Genomic DNA, 18,633 nt, shown 5'->3' on the forward strand with positions numbered 1-18,633 from the left:
TTTGAACTTTTGTGACTGGATTATTTATGTAGCATAATGTCCTCAGGGTTCATCCATGGTATATCATTTGTCAGAATTTCATCCTCTTTTAAGGCTGAATAGTAATGTCTGTACCACATTTTGTTTATCCACTCATCTGGCAATGAACACTTGGGTTGCTGCTACCTTTTGGCTATTGCAAATAATGCTCTTATGAGCCTGTGTATACAAAGACCTTTTGGAGTCCTGCTTTCAGTTCTTTTCAGTTATGTATCCAGAAAGGGAATTGCTGGTCATACAGTAATTCTGCTTGTTTTCTTGTTGTTTTTTTTTTTTTTTTTTTTTTTTTTTTTTTTTTTTGAGGAACCGCCATACTGTTTTCCAGATGTTAACAGAATTCTAAGCTCTGTTGAACTTAAAAACAAATTTAATTCATAAGAAGTCGAGATTGCTCAGATTACCTCTCCTGTATTTTTCTAGTGTGTACCCTAGTACTGAAATAACTGCCCGAGAGTTTTACTGCTGTACAGGTGAAGTCTCAAATAGAAGCTTTATTTCTCTTTATTGGAAGTTCATAGTGTTGCTAAAGGAGAAAATTTTGCAGTGTTTGGCATGCAGAACTTCTTAAAAATACTGACTTAATTTTCCTTTTTGGTTGAGTTTCCAAAATGACAATATTACGAAACATTGTTTTTTATTCTTCTGGTAAGAAATTTTCTGTTAATGGAGTTTACATTATGTATTTATTTTTTTTTTCAAGCCCATACCACAGGTTCTTTTCAGTTTTTTCTCTGTATTCATTGTTTTCTTGTATTTTGTTGAAGCCATAGTATTCTAATATCTAAATAACCCTAGAATAGAAGAATGTATTTGGAATTAGACCGGAAAATATACATGTTTTTTATGTAAGGATTCAGAGTTTTCTAACTTCAGTGCTTTTTTTTGGTAAAGAATACTTTAAGCTAGACATTTCACATTCATATAAGATTGAAAAACTTGAATCTTCAGTGTAGTGTTAACATATGCTTAACATGTCTGATAATGTCCTCATTCTTCTGGTTTATACGAGTTGTTATAAAACTTGGCTCACATGGGCAGGAATAGAGGCCAGTGATGAAAGGAAATACGTTTTCTATATTTTTGGCTTTTAGGAAGTACTTACCTCAGCTTTGTTTCACATGGTTTTAACCTTGGCATTTCCTACTTTTAAAATAGGACTGCCTAGTATAATTAGTAAGGCCCACGGCAAGCAGGCAAGTAAAATGATTACTAAGGAATGCATGCTTTCGTCACTCGCAAAGTTGATTTTATGGATCCAGTTTATCTCTTTTCAGGGCCATTCTTGAGGTTAACGTTCATGTACTTAGGTTATTGAGGATTTTAAATCCTGGATAGGGATTTTCTTACACTTGTAATGAAAATATTTTGGCAAGATTTCTCAGTACCATATTATGCGTGACTGACAGTCACAAATTTGAGCCAGATTTCATTTGACAGTGTTCATTAGGGCTCAGAATTATTCGAAAATGCTTGTTCCAGAAACATGGGGGATCTTGTCAGAAACTGAGGAGGCCACAGGATTCAGTGCTGTCATTTGGTCTTACTGATTCCCTTCATTGAAATCAAGATAGAACAGTGCATATGAGTGCTACAGTCTTCCGAAAGTTGACTTGAAGAGTGTTTGGAAGTTTCTTGTGGACTTTAAATAGCTTATGATTTTTTAAAGAAGTATTTTTAGCTAGGAATCTCTTCCCTCCCCTAAGGGAAGCAGTATCTCCCTATTAATTATTTATTCAATTATTGTGGAGATAGCTGTGAAAATGTTTAAATTGACTGAATTTGTCTCTATACATAAGCCTTTTTGCTTCCAGAAAAGTTATTTAATGCACACAAGGGTATTCTGTGGGTATGGAAGCTGACTAGTGGCTTTATGTGACTGTATTTCATTTACACTCTGGTTTTAAAGATAGGAGTTGTTTTCTTATCTCTGCTGTGGTAAAGATTTTAGCCAAGTTCATTTCATTTGGTTTCTGCATTTCAGGCCATCTTACAAAACACGTTATTTTGAAAAATACAATTTTTAGGTAGTTATCTTTTAGGCGCCATAGTTTTTCTTAATACTCCTTCAAATAATTTTCTTTCCCTGCTAAGAAAACCATCAGAAAGTAACTTGTGACAGACCTAGTAGTTTGTCCTGTATTTATAAAATCCTCATATAACATTAGATACAAAGACTCAAGATAGTTAGCCAACTTAAAAAGTTCCTTTCTCTGTTTTCAGGTAAATTAGATTTACTCTTTTTTTTTTTTTTTTTAATCTGTCTCATGGGAATGATTTTTTTTTTCTTGATTTGGGAAATTCTGGTTTTCTAGCTCTTGACCACATTGTTGTAGGGTATATGTCCAAAGCTTTGTGTTCTTGGACTGGTAGTTTTTGGGGGGGTTTTGTCTTTTTACTCTTAGTCTCTTCCCCCAATGTACTGTAAATCTTTAAAAGTCTTTATGTAGTAAATATATTATTCACTAATTGAAATGCTGAAGAAAGTACAGCAACCTGACACTTTTGTGTTACTTTTCAAATTTCACTGGAATATTTATATTTCTAGAACTTCATTTTCTATTTGCCAGAGCTCTTCTGTCCTCAGTGAAGTATTTTAAGTAATTCTGCTTAATTTGAGGAGTTTTTTTTGTAGGATTAACTAGCAGCCTTAATCCGTTTCCAATTCTTAGAAGCTAATGAATCCTTAGGCTCCTGTCTGGGTATGTGCTTGCATTGTTGACAGCCCGCCTGCTCAGTGATTTAGGTTGATTCAGCAGTTTTAGAACTGTTGGTGTAGAAGGGAGTCTTGGAGCAACAGAGCACCATTAAAGAAAAGGAAAGGGCAAGTACTTTTAGGATCTGCTGTGAAGTGTAATGAAAGACTTAGAGCATGTTAGTGAAAGGACTGCTGGGCCATAGCCTGTTTCATATTCATCACATAGTCATGGAAATATCTTTTGAAAAGACTGATATAAAGGCTTGTTCTGCTACTGCTTTGTGAAATGGGAGATTGGAATTAGATGCTTAAATGGAAAATGTTCTCTTGTTGCAGCCTCTTTGAAATGTGCTGCTGGTGGGAGCTGCAGCTTCCTCCTGCTGACTCTGAGCCCCAGGCTTCGGTTGAGATGGTCCTTTCAGAAATGTGGAGCTTAGTCCAAGCCTGGATTTCAGTGGGTAGCACCTGGCATCTGTGGCTAGAAAGTCCTATGAAGTGTAAGTGCTTTATTCTCTCCTTGTCAAGAATCCCTTTTCCTTCCTTCCTTATCTTCCTTCTGTCTGCAGCTCAGCAGAGGGGAAGTACAATGAGCAATGTACTGTAGTGTCTAGGGTATCAGGATTTGGTTGCATTTTCTTTATGATTCAGTGACCAAAATAAGATTACTTGTTTTTGGATGTCAACAATTCTTAAACCCTCTTAGAATATAAAGTGAAGTGATAAGTTATGACGCCTTAATGTATAGTACTGGCAGTATCATCCCAAGTAATTTTTCATTGACAGTCTGCTTAGTAGCTGTGATATTTAAGTTTGCTAGGTTTCTTTAGAGATCGCTCTTATATTTTATTCTTACTCTGAAAGATAAGTATTTGAAAAGAGAGGCACATTTGACCATTGGGTGAGACAGCATCAGGATAAATAAGGATGGTTAAAATGAGAGGATGGCTCTTTACTTTGGTTCTCCCTGATCCTTTCACACAAAGAGCAATTTGGGAATTTTCTGAAGGGTCCTCATAGAAGGATCCTGTGATCCTTCTCACAGTTTCTCATAGAAGGGTCCTGTGAAATTCATACAGCTGCCATCTGTATTTTAGTTTAGTGGAAAAAAAAAAACAACCCCTGGATAATTACATAATGAGCATTAAAAGATACAAGTTTTATATGTGATTTAGGTGCTTGAAGTTAAGTGCTGTTCTCTTTTTTCCTATTTCAGAAACACTGCTAAAATTTTAAAATCAGCTCATTCCAAAAGATTCCCGTTTTAGGTAAATTTTAAGGTTCTCTTCACTGAAACTTTTCTGAAAAGTCTAAATCTTCGGATTTTAGCTAGGAAATTATTGAGCTTCTTCTCATTGCTAAAACAAAATCTATATTTGAAATAAAACAAAACCAAGGCTCCCATCTGTGCAAGGCATGCAAAGTTCTACAAATGAGGATTCTGAATGAAAAATGTCTCATCCTCTCAGGGCCTTTGTTTTCTTTATCTGTAAAGAACTGATTTGCTTATTCTTTGTTGCCCTTTCTCTTGCTAAATGTTTTGGATTCTGTTCTTAGAGCTGATTCCCAATCCGTAAGTATTTAGCTATGTAGTAGAAGGATGATGGGCTTTTTCATGATTGGGAAAGCAAAGGGGTGTTAGAGACTTAGGAGAGTATAATATATTGTCATTTTGCTTCATATTATAATTTAACACATACTTTACCTCTTACGGCCAAAGGATTTTGTGAGATGTAGAGATAGTTATAGTTCTTCACCTTTGAACAGCTCACAGTCTATTAGAAAAATTGAACAAAGACCCAAGTAATTATAGTACAAAGTTCTACGGTTGAGCTGTTATGGAGCCCATGTAAAAAGATTCCTGCCTCCAGTATTTTCTTGTTATCTCTGTATTTCAGTAGTTTAAATATGTGTTTAGTGGTTATTTGTATGTGGGGGTGTGGGGTACAAGAATGTTCTCTGTTCCCTGGTCTACCATAGTCTTACTTCCAGTGCTGCTGTTCTCAGTGGTGGGGTTTGCATTCTCAGTGACCATGGGATCACTTGGGATTCTATGGGATTCTTGCTTTACCTTACATCTGACAGGTCTCGTGCAGGATACTTTCATTTTGCCCTTCCCTCAGCGTTAGGAGACTTAGCACTGTTCTGAAACGGCAATAGGTCTTAACCTGTGCCTTGAGGGTGACGGGATTTAATGCCCCCACGCAGGTTGAGGCTTTTGTTCAGTAAGGAAGAGGATCTTTTTGTGCTTTCTATACGTTTGAGGGTTTCTGTCCAGGAGCATCCAACCAAAGGAGGTTTTCTCTGGTCTTTTTTGCCCTATCTCCAGTCTTTGTTCTGAATGTTTGGAGGAGGTCTCGAGAAGAGCCTGTAGGTGGTTGTGAACTCCCTTTGTGTCTCTGAGTCGCAGAGGTTTTATATGTTCATGCTATCCATAGGCAGCCTTTATCAATTTGTTGATAATTTTAGCAGAATCTTTATTACTTGGTTATGTGGTGCCCTGTGTCTTGTCGTCTTGTCTTCATTTGTCATGTTACAGATGAGCCAGTGCATGCCTCCTGTCTCCTTGGAGGTCTTTCTTTAGATTTCAGCCTGCTTGGTTGCCCTGGGACCTGAGTTTTCTAATGTGTTTTAAGATGTGTTTCTAATGCGTTTTGTGGGAGCCTGGGTGGCTCAGTCTTTAAGCATCTGACTTCTGCTCAGGTCATGATCCCAGGGTCCTGGGATGGAGTCCCATATCGGACTCCCTTCTTGGCGGGAAGCCCGTTTCTCCCTCTCCCACTCCCCCTGCTTGTGTTCCCTCTCTCACTGTCTGTCTCTCTCTGTCAAATGAATAAATAGAATCTTAAAGAAAAAGACGTTATTTTGTAGTTTATTTGCTTTTGTTTATTAAACTCAAAAGCTGTATTTTCTGACTTGCTACATCTTAGATATGGAACTCCTCTCAGGTTTTTAAGATTTTATTTATTTATTATCAGAGAGGGAGAGCACAGGGGCACATACACAAGCAGGGGAAGCAGCACAGAGGGAGAAGCAGGTTCCCCACTGAGCAAGGATCCTGATGTGGGACTTGATTCCAGAACCCTGGGATCATGACCAGAGCCAAAGGCAGATGCTTAATTGACGGAGTGACCCAGGTGTACCTCCTCTCAGGTATTTTTATTCACATGTTTTAAATGCCACAAGTTGATATTACTTTATATAGTCAGTGTTCATAAAGATTTACTCATGTACTTAATCTTTCCTTGACTCTTCATTTCTTCCTGTTAGCATGTTTCCATCCAGAATTACTTTCCTGTTCCATGAAGAACATCCTTTAGTATTTTCTTCCTTTTGGGTATGTTGGTCATAAGCTGTCTTATTCTCTTTAAAAATTTTTCATTTATTTATTTATTTATTTATTCTAGTTAGCTAGTAAGTAAGCAAAGTAAGCAAACAAGCACTAGACCCAATGTGTGACTTGACCCCAGGATCAAGAATCAGATGGTCTACCAGCTGACTCAGCCAGGCATCCCTTTCTTCATGGTCGGAAATGTCTTAATTTTGTTGTGTTTTGGAAGAGTTTTTTGTTGGTATAAAATAACTGATTGGTAGTTATTTTCTTTCAGTACTTTGAAGATACTGGTTCCCATTGTTAATGTTGACAAGCCAGCTATCAGTCTAATTGTTGTTCTTTTAAAGGTAATATATATATATTTTTCTCCATTCTTGGTCCTTTGGATATTTCTCTTTGGCTTTTTTTTTTTTTAAGATTTATTAATTTATTTGAGAGAGCATGCACACGTGTGTGTGCACAGTGGTGAAGGTGCAGAGAGAGTCTTAACTAGATTCTGCCCTGAATGCTGAGCCCAATGCAGGGCTGAGATCTCATGACCAAGGGTCGTGACCTGAGCCAAAACCAAGAGTTGGACATTTAACCAGCTGCACCACCCAAGCACCCCTCCTCTTTGGCTTCTTAACAGTGTTGTTTTGATGTGCCTAGGTCTGGTTTTTCAGTCCTTAGGGTTTACAGAGCTTCTTAAGTCTATGGGTTGGTGTCTTCTACCACTTTGGCTATTTCTCAGCCATTATCTGTAGTGCTTCTGCCCCATTTTTTTTCTTTTCCTTCTAGGATTTCAATTTATACATATGTTAAAGTTTTTCACTGTTTCCCACATGTTGCTCTGATTCTTTCCATTTTTTCCCTTCTCCTTTTTTGATTTTGTGCCTTGGTCTTGTTCCTTCGTTTTTTTTTTTTTTAAGATTTTATTTATTTATTTATTTGACAGAGAGAAATCACTAGTAGATGAAGAGGCAGGCAGAGAGAGAGAGAGGGAAGCAGGCTCCCTGCTGAGCAGAGAGCCCGATGCGGGACTCGATCCCAGGACCCTGAGATCATGACCTGAGCCGAAGGCAGCGGCTTAACCCACTGAGCCACCCAGGCGCCCCTTGTTCCTTTTTTTGATCTCTTCCTAACATAGTAATCTATTCTTCAGTTGTCTAATTTGTAGTTTTAGCCCTTCCATTTGGTTCTTAATTTTGGTTACTAATTTTTCAGTTTTAGAATTTCGGTTTGATTCTTTTTTATAGATTACATTTCTTTTCTTTCTTTCTTCCTTTTTTTTTTTTTTAAGATTTTATTTAGTTGACAGAGAGAGCGAGAGATCACAAGTAGGCAGAGGCAGGCAGATAGGGGGAGGGGGAAGCAGGCTCCTCACTGAGTAGAGAGCCTGATACATGGCTAGATCCCAGGACCCTGAGATCATGACTCAGAGCCAAAGGCAGCCACCCAGGCGCCTGTAGATTATGTTTCTTAATGGACGTTCTCCAGTTTGTTTTCTAATTCCTCAAATAAATTAATCACCTACTTAATTTTTTCCCAACTATGTATTTTGAAAGGTTCATAACTTGAAAAAACTGTAGGGTGAATACTGATAACCCTTCTCCTCAATTTGACAGTGTTCCATTTGCTTCTCTTTCTTTTTCTGTCCTTCTCTGAGTGTATTTTTTTTAACCTTTGAAGTGAAGTGAAGACGTTATAATGCTGTACCCCTGAACATTGACACAAGTCTTTTCAGAACAAGGACATTTTTCTAAACTAAAACCATTGCTACTCTCTAGAAATTTAACTTTGGCATAATGGTATTCTCTAATACACAGCCTATATTCAGATTTCTCAATAGCTTTTACTTTTTTTTTTTTTTTAAAGATTTTATTTATTTATTTGACAGAGAGAGATCACAAGCAGGCAGAGAGGCAGGCAGAGAGAGAGAGAGGAGGAAGCAGGCTCCCTGCCGAGCAGAGAGCCAGATGTGGGACTCGATCCCAGGACCCTGAGATCATGACCTGAGCCGAAGGCAGCAGCTTAACCCACTGAGCCACCCAGGCGCCCAATAGCTTTTACTTTTAAATTTTTCCTAACCCAGGATCTATTTAAGGAAAATAAATTGCTTATAGTTGGTCTTTTTAATTCTTCAGGGTATTTTTGTTTTTCTTTTATAATAGTGACATTAAAAAACAAATCTGGGCCCATTTTGTCTGTTTTAATATGCCCCACTATTTGGGTTTATCTCATCATTTTCTCATGATTTCATTCAGGTGAAACATTTTTTGGAAGAATACTACTTGGTTGATAATTCTTTTTCAGTGAAAGATGTCAGGAGTAGTATAAAAATTTGTTCCCTTATTGGTGATGTTAAGTTTTGTCACTTTAGTTAAGACATCATAGTTGTTTTAGCCCTTATTCCCTTATGTAAGTACATTATTTTCTGTTGTCTCTTTTCCCTTTATTGTTATTTTATCTTGCTTTTGTTTGATAATGGATATATTGTTTATGAAAAGTTGTAGGGATAATAAATGATGTTTTGCTACTGACATGGTATCTTTTGCTTCTGGCAGGTCTTTAGAATTGGACCAAATCTGTTTAATCCAAGAAGAGATTGAGCAGATTCTAAACTGTGTTTCTTTCTTTTATTTGGTGATAAAATATACATAACACAAAATTTATCATTTTAACTATATTATTTATTTATTTTTAAATATTTACTTGAGAGAGAGCATGTGCACGTGTGCATGGGAAGGGGTATGAGGGGGGAGAGAAACTTTAAGCAGATTCCTTGCTGAGCTCAGAGCCTGATGTGGGGCTTGATCCCAGGACCTTTAAATGGCCTGAGCCGAAACCTAGAATCAGTTGCTCAACTGACTGCACCACCCAGGGGCATCCATTTTAACCATTAAAATGTACATTTAGAGACATTAAATATATTCACATTAATGTGCCACCATAACCACAGTCCATGTCCATACCTTTTTGTCTTCTTCAAGTGAAATTCTGTACCCATCAAACAGTAACTCTCCCCTTTATCCTCTCTTTTTAATGTCTGGTAATCAAAATTCTGACTTTGTGTCTATGAATTTGACTACTCTTGGTACTTCATATTAGTGGAATCATACAGTATTTGACCTTTTGTGTCTGGTATATTTCATTAAGGACAATGTCCTCAAGGTTCATCCATGTTACAGCCTATAATGGTACTTCCTTCTTAAGGCTGAATAATAATCATTGTATGTGGGGCATCTGGGTGGCTCAGTAGGTTAAAGTGCCTGCCTTCGGCTCAGGTCATGGTCTTAGGGTCCTGGGATCCAGCCCCGCGTCGGGCTCTCTGCTCAGCAGGGAACCTGCTTCCTCCTCTCTCTCTGCCTGCCTCTCTGCCTACTTGTGATCTCTATCAAATAAATAAATAAAAATCTTTAAAAAAATCATTATATGTGTGTACCACATTTTGTTTATTCATCTTTCAGTTAGCATTTGAGTTTTCAACTTCTGGCTCTTTTGAAATATGCTGCTATGAACATTGGTGTATAGATATCTGAGTCCCTACTTTCTGTTGTTTGGGGCATATACTAAGAAGCAGAATTGTTGGATCACACGGTAATTTCATTTCTAATTTTTTGAGCAATGTTTTCCATAGTGACTGTACGATTTTCAATTCTCATCAGCAGTGCAGTTTTCCAGTTTCTCTGCATCCTCACCAACATACTTTCTGATCTTGATAGTAGCTATCCTAAAGAGAGTGAGGTGCTGTCTCATTGTGGTTTTTGATTCACATTTCCCTAATGATTAATGATATTGAGCATCTTTTCATGTGTTTATTGGCCATTTGTGTATCTTTTTTGGAGAAATGTCTATTCAGGCCTTTGCCTGATTTTTAGTTGGGTTGTTTGATGTTTTTTGTTGTTTAGTTCTTCTAAATATTCTGGTATGAATCTCTTAACAGATTTATCATTTGCAAATATTTTTCACATTCTGTGGGTGGCCTTTTCATACTTATTGATGATAAGTGAAGTTTTGAATTTTGATATAGCCCAGTTTATCTGTTCTTACCTTTGTTTCTGGTGCTTTTGATCCTAGAATTACTTCCAAATCTGATATTCATGAAACTTTTCCCTCAATGTTTTCTTCTAAGAGTTTTATAATTTTAGATCCTGAATTTAGTTTGCGATCCTTTTGGGGTTAATTTTTGTATAGGATGTAAAATAAGGGTCCCGTTGTCTTTGTTGAAAATCATTTGACCATATATGCAAGGATTTATTTCTGGATTTCTGGATTCTCTTTTCTATTCTATTGGTCTTGTGTTTCTCTCTATGCTAGTACCACACTTTTTTTCCCCCACACTTTTTTATTGTGGCAAAAAACACATAACATGAATTTATCTTCTCAACAGTTTCTAGGAGAACAGTATAATATTGTTAACCATGTGTACATTGTGGAATAATAGATCCCTTGAAAACAACCCCCCCCCCATTCTACATTCTGAAATTCTGTACCTACTGCAAAACATCCAACTTAACCCTCATCCCAGCCCTGAGTTTGACCACTTTAGGTACTTCATGTAAGTGGAATAATGTAGCATTTGCCTTCTTGTGACTGACTGACTTACTTCATTTAACAATGTCCTCAAAAAACCAAACCAAAACAAAACATAATGTCTTCAAGGTTTATCCATGTTATATAGTATGTAACATTTATTTTTTAGGACTGAGTAATATTCCATTGTTTTATACACACACACACACACACACACACACCCCACATTTTGTTTATCCATTCATCCGTCAGGTGACATTTGAGTTGTTTTTAACTTTGGCTATTTTTGTGAGTAAAGCTGCAGTGTATATGGGTGTGTAACCTTTTAAAGATTCTGTTTTTAATTCTTTTGGATATATACCCAGAAGTGAAATGCTGGATTGTATGCTAATTATGTTTCTAGTTTTTTTGAAGAACTTCCATACTGCGTTAGCTAATTGTGGCTTTGATTTTACATTTCCCTAATAACTAGTGATGTTGACCATCTTTTCATAAGCATGTTGGCCATTTTTATGTCCTCCTTAGAGAAATATCTTTTAAAATCCTTTGTCCATTTTAAAATTGGGTTATTTGGTTTTTTGATGACTTGTAGGAGTTCTTTATATATTCCAGATGTTAACCCCTTATCAGAAATATGCTTTGCAGATAGTCTGTCCCATTCCATAGGTTGCTTTTCCACTCTGTTGATTATTTCTTTTGCTATGTAAAAGTTTCAGAGTTTGATGTAGTCCCTTTTGTCTATTTTTGCCTTTGTTTTCTGTGCTTTTAGTGTCATATCCATGAATTCACCATCAAGTTCAGTGTTGTGCTATCACCCCCCCCCCCGCCCCATGTTTTCTTTTGAAAGTTACAGTTTTCAGATTTATATTTAGGTCTTCATGTATTTTGAGTTAATTCTGCACCTAGGTCCACCTTTCTTTTGTATAGAAGTATCTAGTTTTCCCAACACTGTTTGAAGAGATTCTCCTATTCCCATTGTGTAGTTTTGGCAACCTTGTCGAGTATCATTTGACTGTATTTGTGAGGGTGTATATCTAGTCTCTCTTTCTGTTACATTAGTCTATATATCTGTCTTTGTGGCAGTAGTGTACTGTTTTGATTATTCTGGTTTTGTAATAAATTTTGAAATGGGGAAATAGAAGACCTTCAACTTTGTTCTTTTTGAAGACTGTTTTGGCTATTTGGGGGTCCTTGGGATTCCATATGGATTTTCTTTTTTGTCCTTTTTCTTTGTTTTGTTCTATTTTATTATAGAATATGTTCATTATAAAGTATGCTCAGTTATGTTCATTTTATATTGTTTCATTTTATTTTGAGTAGTGAAACACAGGGCTTGAACTCATGACCCTGATTAAGACCTGAGCTGAGGTCGAGAGTCAGATGCTTAACTGACTGTGCCACCCAGATGCCCCTTCATATGAATTTTCTTTTTCTTTTCTTTTCTTTTTTTTTTTTTTTGGAGAGAGAGACTGTGGGGGTAGAGGCAGAGGGAGAGAGAGAATTTCAAGCAGACTCCCTGCTGAGTGGGGAGCCTGACATGGAACTTACTCCAAAATGAAATCAAGAGTCAGACACTCAACTGACTGAACCACCCAGGCGCCCCCCTCCATATGAATTTCATTGATGGATTTTTTTATTTCTGCAAGAAACATAATTGGGATTTTGATAGAGCTTGCATTGAGTCTGTAGATCACTTTGCACAGTATTGACAACAATAGTCAGTCTTCCAGTCCTTTAACACAGGATATCTTCCCATTTATAGATGTCATCTTTAATTTCTTTCAGCATGTTTTATAGTTTAAAAAAAAGATATTATTTATTTGTTAGAGAGAGAGCGCACGTGCGTTAGTGAAAGAGAGCACAGGTGGGGAGGAGAGGGCGAGGCAGGGTCCCCACTGAGTAGGGAGCCTGACACGGTGCTGGATCCCAGGACCCTGGGATCACAACCTGAGCCAAAGGTGGATGCTTAACTATCTGAGCCATGCAGGTGCCCTGTGTTGTGTTGTTTTCTTTCCTTTCTTCTTTTTCTTCTTTTTTTTTTTTTTTTAAGATTTTATTTGTTTATTTGACAGAGACACAGCGAGAGAGGGAACACAAGCAGGGGGAGTCGGAGAGGGAGAAGCAGGCTTCCTGCCAATCAGGGAGCCTGATGTGGGGCTCAACTCCAGGACCTTGGGATCAGGACCCCAGCTGAAGGCAGACGCTTAATGACTGAGCCACCAAAGTGCCCCTGTTGTGTAGTTTTCAATGTACAAGTTTTTTTGCCTCCTTTATTCCTGAGTATTCTGTTCTTTTTTTGATGCTGTTGTAAATGCAATTGTTTTCTTAATTGCCTTTTCAAATTGTTCATTGTTAATGTGTAGAAACTGATTTTGAGGTGTTGATTTTGTATTTTGCAACTTTCTGAATTCATCTAATAGTTCTAACAGGTTTTTTGGGAATTTTTAGGGTTTTCTATGTGTAAGATCATGCCACATGTAAGTAACTGTCATTTTGTCCCTTCCTGTCTGATTTGAATGCCTTTTATTTCTTTTTCTTGCTTAATTGCTTTGGCTGAAACTTCCAGTAAGAACTTCCAGTGCTGTGTTGAATTCGAGTGGCAAAAGTGGTCATCCTTGTCTTACTCTTGGTCTTAGAGTTTTGAAAAGCTGTCAGTGACCATTGAGTAGGATGTTCATTGTGGGTTTTCCATGCATGGTCTTTTTTATATTGAGATAGTATTCTTCTTTTCCTAGTTTGTTGAGTATCTTTGTCATGAAAGAGTGTTACATTTTGTCACATACTTTTTCTGCATCAGTTGAGATGTTTGTCTTTTTTCCCCCTTCGTTCTTTTAACGTGTGGTATATTACAATTTTAAATTATGTTGAACCACCCTCACATTCCATGAATAAATCTCAGTTGGTCCTATTGTATAATCCTTTAATATACTGTTGAGTTTGGTTTGCTAGCATGTTGTTGAGGCTATTTTCCATCAATACTTAAATTGATTTCTAGTTTTCTTGTAATATCTTCGGCTTTGGTATTAGAGTAGTACTGGTTTCATAGAATAAATTAGGACGCATTCTTTCCTCTTCACTTTTTTGGAAGAGTTTGAGAAAAATTGGTCTTTAAATGTTTGGTAGAAAACACTGGTAAAGCGATCTGGTCCTGGGCATGTCTTTACTGGGAGGTTTTGATTAAATATTTTTACTAGTTATAGCAGTATAGTCTATTTAATTTTTCTCTTTCCTCTCAATTCAGTCTTGGTCCATTTCATCTAGAGTGTACGGTAGGTTGGTATACTGTAGTTCATAGTATTTCTTATAATCTTTTTTTTTATTTCTGTAAAATTGATAGTAAGTCCCCACTTTCTTCTTAGTTAAGATAGCTAAAGGTGTGACAGTTTCTTTTTTATCTTTTCAAAGAATCAAATCTTCATTTTTCTGTTCTCAATTTTATTTATCTTTGCTCTAATTTTACTGTTTTTGTCCTTGTGCTAGCTTTGGGTTTAGTTTGTTCTTTTCCTTTTTCCTTAAGGTACAAAGTTAGGTTGTTGATCTGAGATTTTTTTTTTTAATATTTTATTTATTTATTTGTCAGAGAGAGAGAGACAGAGAGAGCACATGCATGCGTGTGCACACAAGCAGGCAGAGTGGCAGGCAGAGGCAGAGAGAGAAGGAGGCTCCCCGCTGAGCAAGGAGCCCAGTGTAGGACTCTATCCCAGGATCCTGGGATCATGATCTGAGCTGAAGGCAGTGGCTTAACTGACTGAGCTACCCAGGTGTCCCAAGATTCTTCTTTTTTTAATAACATAAATATGTATGGCTATGAATTTCCCTCTAAGTGCTGTTTTTGCTGGATCTCATAAACTTTGGTATATTGTGTTTCCATTTTCATTTATGTTAAGATATTTTCAGTTTCCCTTCTTGTCTTATTGTTTGTTTTAAGACTGTGTTACTTTTGGGGCACCTGATTGGCTCAGTTGGAAAAGCATGGAACTCTTGATCTCAGGCTTGTGAGTTTAAGCCCCATACTGGGTGTAGAGATTACTTCTTAAAAAGTAGGGGTGCCTGGGTGGCTCAGTCAGTTAAGTGGCTGCCTTCGGCTCAAGTCGTGATTGTGGGGGTCTGGGATCGAGCCCCGCAATGGGCTCCCCACTCAGTGGGAACCCTGCTTCCCCTTCTACTACCTTGTTTGTGTTCCCTCTCTCACTGTCTCTCTCTCTCTCTCTGTCAAATGAATAAATAAAATGTTAAAGAGAAATCAAAAGTAAAAAAGATGCTTGAAAAATAACTGCTTGCATCCCTACCCCTACTTTCTTTGTTTTGTTTTTTAAAGATTTTATTTATTTATTTGTCAGAGAGAGACCCAGCACAAGTGCAGGGCAGGGGGAGTGGCAGGCAGAGGTAGAAGCAGGGTCCCTGCTGAGCAAGGATCCTGATGTGGGACTCAGTCTCAGGACTCTGGGGTCACGACCCAAGCCAAAAGCAAACTCTTACCTGAGTGAGCCACCCAGGCGTCCCCCCTACCCCTACATTTAACAGTTCAGAGGGAAATGGGCTTTTTGTTTTGTTTTGACTTTTGGTTTTACGCTTCCTTTTTGAGACCTCTATTTTATTTTTATTATTTTTTTAAAAGATTTGTTTGTTTATTTATTTATTTGAGAGAGTGGAGGAGGTGCACACACAGAGAAAGGGTGAGGGAGAAGCTGAAGGGAGCCCAGTGTGGGGCTCAATCCCAGGGCCCTGGTATCATGACCTGAGCTGAAGGCAGACTTTTAAAAATATATATATATATTATTTATTTATTTATTTGTTTGTCAGAGAGAGAGAGAGTGTGCATGTGTGCACATGTGCGCATTCACACAAGCAAAGGGAGAAGCAGGCACCCTGCTGAGCAAGGAGCCCAATGCAGGATTCGATCCCAGAACTCTGGGATCATGCCCCGAGGGGAAGGCAGATACCCAGCTGATTGAGCCACCCAGGTGTCCCTGAAGGCAGACTCTTAACCGACTGAGCCACCCAGGCACCCTTATACATTTCTACTTTTAAGGAGGTGGAAACATTTAAATCAGTAATAAAGATTTTTTACTAGTTTCTGCCATTCAGATTAAAGCACAACTTGACACGGTGCGGTCAATGAACTTTTTTTTACCAGAGTCCTGATCTGGTAAGTTGACAGATTTCACTTGGGAGAAGGACATCCTACAGTTTAGTTTTAACAAGCAGCAATATTGGAGTTTTTGTTTGTTTTGTTCTGTTTTGTTTCTTAAACACTGATTCAGAAAATGGGATGGTGCAAATGTATAATTTATAACTTGGTAAATTACTGTATATGGGTGTCCTTATAGCTACCCACCCAAATCAAGAAATAGAACTTTTCTCGGCATTCCAGAAGTCTTCGTTGCTCTGTTTGACATACTGCTTCCCCTCCCTGAAAGTAACCACTGTCCTTTCTTTTTTTTTTTTTTTTAAGAGCTTTTATTTTTTTTTTTAATTTTTTTTTTTTAAAGATTTTATTTATTTGTCAGAGACAGAGGGAGAGAGAGCGAGCGAGCACAGGCAGACAGAGAGGCAGGCAGAGGCAGAGGGAGAAGCAGGCTCTCTGCCGAGCAAGGAGCCCGATGTGGGACTCGATCCCAGGACCCTGGGATCATGACCTGAGCCGAAGGCAGCTGCCCAACTAACTGAGTCACCCAGGCGTCCCACCACTGTCCTTTCATAGTAATCCTTTCTTTGTGTTCCTTTGTAGTTTTTAGTCTTGTTGTTTTGAAAAATACGCCTTTTGAGTGTCTTTTAACCTGTAAGTTCTCTCTCTCTCTCTTTCTCTCTCTCTCTAGATTTTTTAACTGTTGAGGAATCTGGGCCATTTGACCTGTTGAGTTATTGATCATTGTGGATTTTGCCATATGTATAGTTCTGATGCAGTTCTAGTCTCCTCTGTATATTCTGTAAATTGCCGGCTACATCCAGAGGTTTGATGAGACACAAGTTTGATCCTGTCATTGTTCTTTTGTCAGGATGCACATAATATTTGGTTATTTGGTTGGTTGTTCTCATGATCCATTGTGAAACAAATTACCTTAGAACTTAGTGACTTAAAAATTGTTTCAAGAGCACCCAACTGGCTCAGTCAGTAGAGCATGCAACTCTTGATCTCAAGGTTGTGAGCTCAAGCCCCACATTGGGCGTGGAACTTAATTTTTAAAAATTAAAAAAAAATAAAAATCATTTCATTGTATCTCACAATTTTGTAGGTCATAGATTCGAGCGGGCCTCTGTGGCTGATAATTCTGCTCCGTGAAGCTTGGTGGGTGGGCTGGTCTGGTGATGCTAAGATGGCTTCATTTACATGTCTGACACTGACAGATGTGGCTGGAAGGCTGAACTTATTTGGGCCTCTCTTGCTTTCCATGTAGTCTTAGGTTTCTTTACATCGTCTCTCCAAAGAAAAATCGGAGCTCTTAAATAGTAACTGTCCAAGAATTTGTAGACATGTATTAAGACCAATAAATATTTGAGGGAGACACTTTGATATATCCTGTTTCTTTTTAAAGTTCACCCACTCACTTTATCCCCTATCTATGAATATCGCCTGTAGCAGTTATTACTGTGGTGTTGAAATAGTAATTGTCTGTTTTTCTCATTTCTTCTTACCTTTATTAACTAAGCATTCTTTTGTAAAAATGACGTCTTACATCTTACAAATAACTTCGCAGTTAGTTATTTGATCATTGTTCACATCAGTATGGACTCATGGGCATTTGCTTTATTTTTGAGTTTGTAATCCAGTACTATGTATAGTCCATTTTCTTACACCAGGTTTTTTATCTTTGTCCATTGAGCTCTTTCAGGTTGGCTTCTATTCCTTTGGACTTCAGACTGTTTTTTGTTGTTGTTTTAGATACTGCTGTTGTTTAATGTTATCATGTCCCATTTATTTAGATGGATGTCTAGTATCTCTATGTTTTTCTGGTAGACTACTTTTTAAAAAATGTGTTTTCTGGCCTGCTTGCGTTGTAGAGATATTCGGTTCATTATTTTCTTTTTTCTCCTATATCTGTATATAGCATTTGGCCTCAATTGCTTATTTTTGTGTGAAATTAGTCTTTCTGAACTTTAGGAGGCATGGCTAAGGGTAGTATATTCATCTCAAATAACTTCCTTTTCTGTGGTCTGAAAGTATTTACAAATGTGGTTTGATTTCTAAGATTTCCTGGTTTTGTTACCTTCTTCTTTTCTTCCTTTGTCTCTGTTTTACTTATCCTGTATAATATTGATTCTCTTGACAGCATTTTATCCTCAGTTTGGAGTCCTGTCCTTCCACTTCAAGAATTTACAGAAGCTAGACTATACCATCTCCTTAGATTTTATGTAGGCCTCTTCCACTCACCTCTTCTACTCACCTGCTTTCAGATCTGACAAAACCTCTTCTATTTTCAGTCCTGAAATTGTCTCTGTGTTCTTCCCATTGAATACTTTTTGGCTCTTTGGGTGTTCCTCTGCCCTTACATCCATTAGATACCCTGTTGTTTCCCTCTGCTTCTGCTTGAAGCAGAAGCTAAAACTACACTGTTTTTTTCCCAATCACTTATATTTTGGGGTTCTTAGACATAACTAGATAATACCTGGTTTTGTTGTAAATGCCCATAGTGCTTTAGTTTTGCTCTTTGACTGCTGTGTTTTTATGAGGGCATTTATGGAGATTCCAAGGTTTCATAGAATCTTTTTGCTATTATTTTTTTAAAATAGCAGTTACAGGGGCGCCTGGCTGGCTCAGTTGGTAGAACATGTGACCTGTGATCTCAAGGTCATGAGTTCAACCCCATGTTGGGTATAGAGCTTACTTAAAAACAAAAACAAAAAAACTAGATTGTAAAATACCAATTAGCACAAAATACATTTTGATGGCATATTAAACTACAGGTGTGCTTGAGTTACTAGTTAGGTACTAAATAGCTAAAAACTAATGTGGCTAGAAGATTTTTTTGTGTGACATAATGTTTTAGGTTATTTTCCACCATCTTATCTGATTGAAAGCTAAGTTTTATGTTAATAAACCTTTAATAACCTTCAG

General features: G+C 37.5%; 1 protein-coding gene across 2 annotated transcripts in view; it reads left to right on the forward strand.

Annotated features, from left to right (window-relative positions):
• Positions 1–18,633, forward strand: part of TNPO3 (transportin 3) — an 86,180-nt gene that overhangs the window by 9,146 nt on the left and 58,401 nt on the right. The window contains exon 2 of one of the 2 annotated variants that reach the window (XM_082694016.1): positions 3,071–3,231. The exons of the other annotated variant lie outside the window; for it this stretch is intronic. The gene's annotated coding sequence lies outside the window, so the exon portion shown is untranslated. The remainder of the gene's footprint in view (positions 1–3,070; positions 3,232–18,633) is intronic. 2 annotated transcript variants of the gene reach the window in all.

This window comes from Mustela nivalis (genome assembly GCF_964662115.1).
Source record: "Mustela nivalis genome assembly, chromosome: 12".
In the NCBI taxonomy this organism is placed as follows: domain Eukaryota; kingdom Metazoa; phylum Chordata; class Mammalia; order Carnivora; family Mustelidae; genus Mustela; species Mustela nivalis.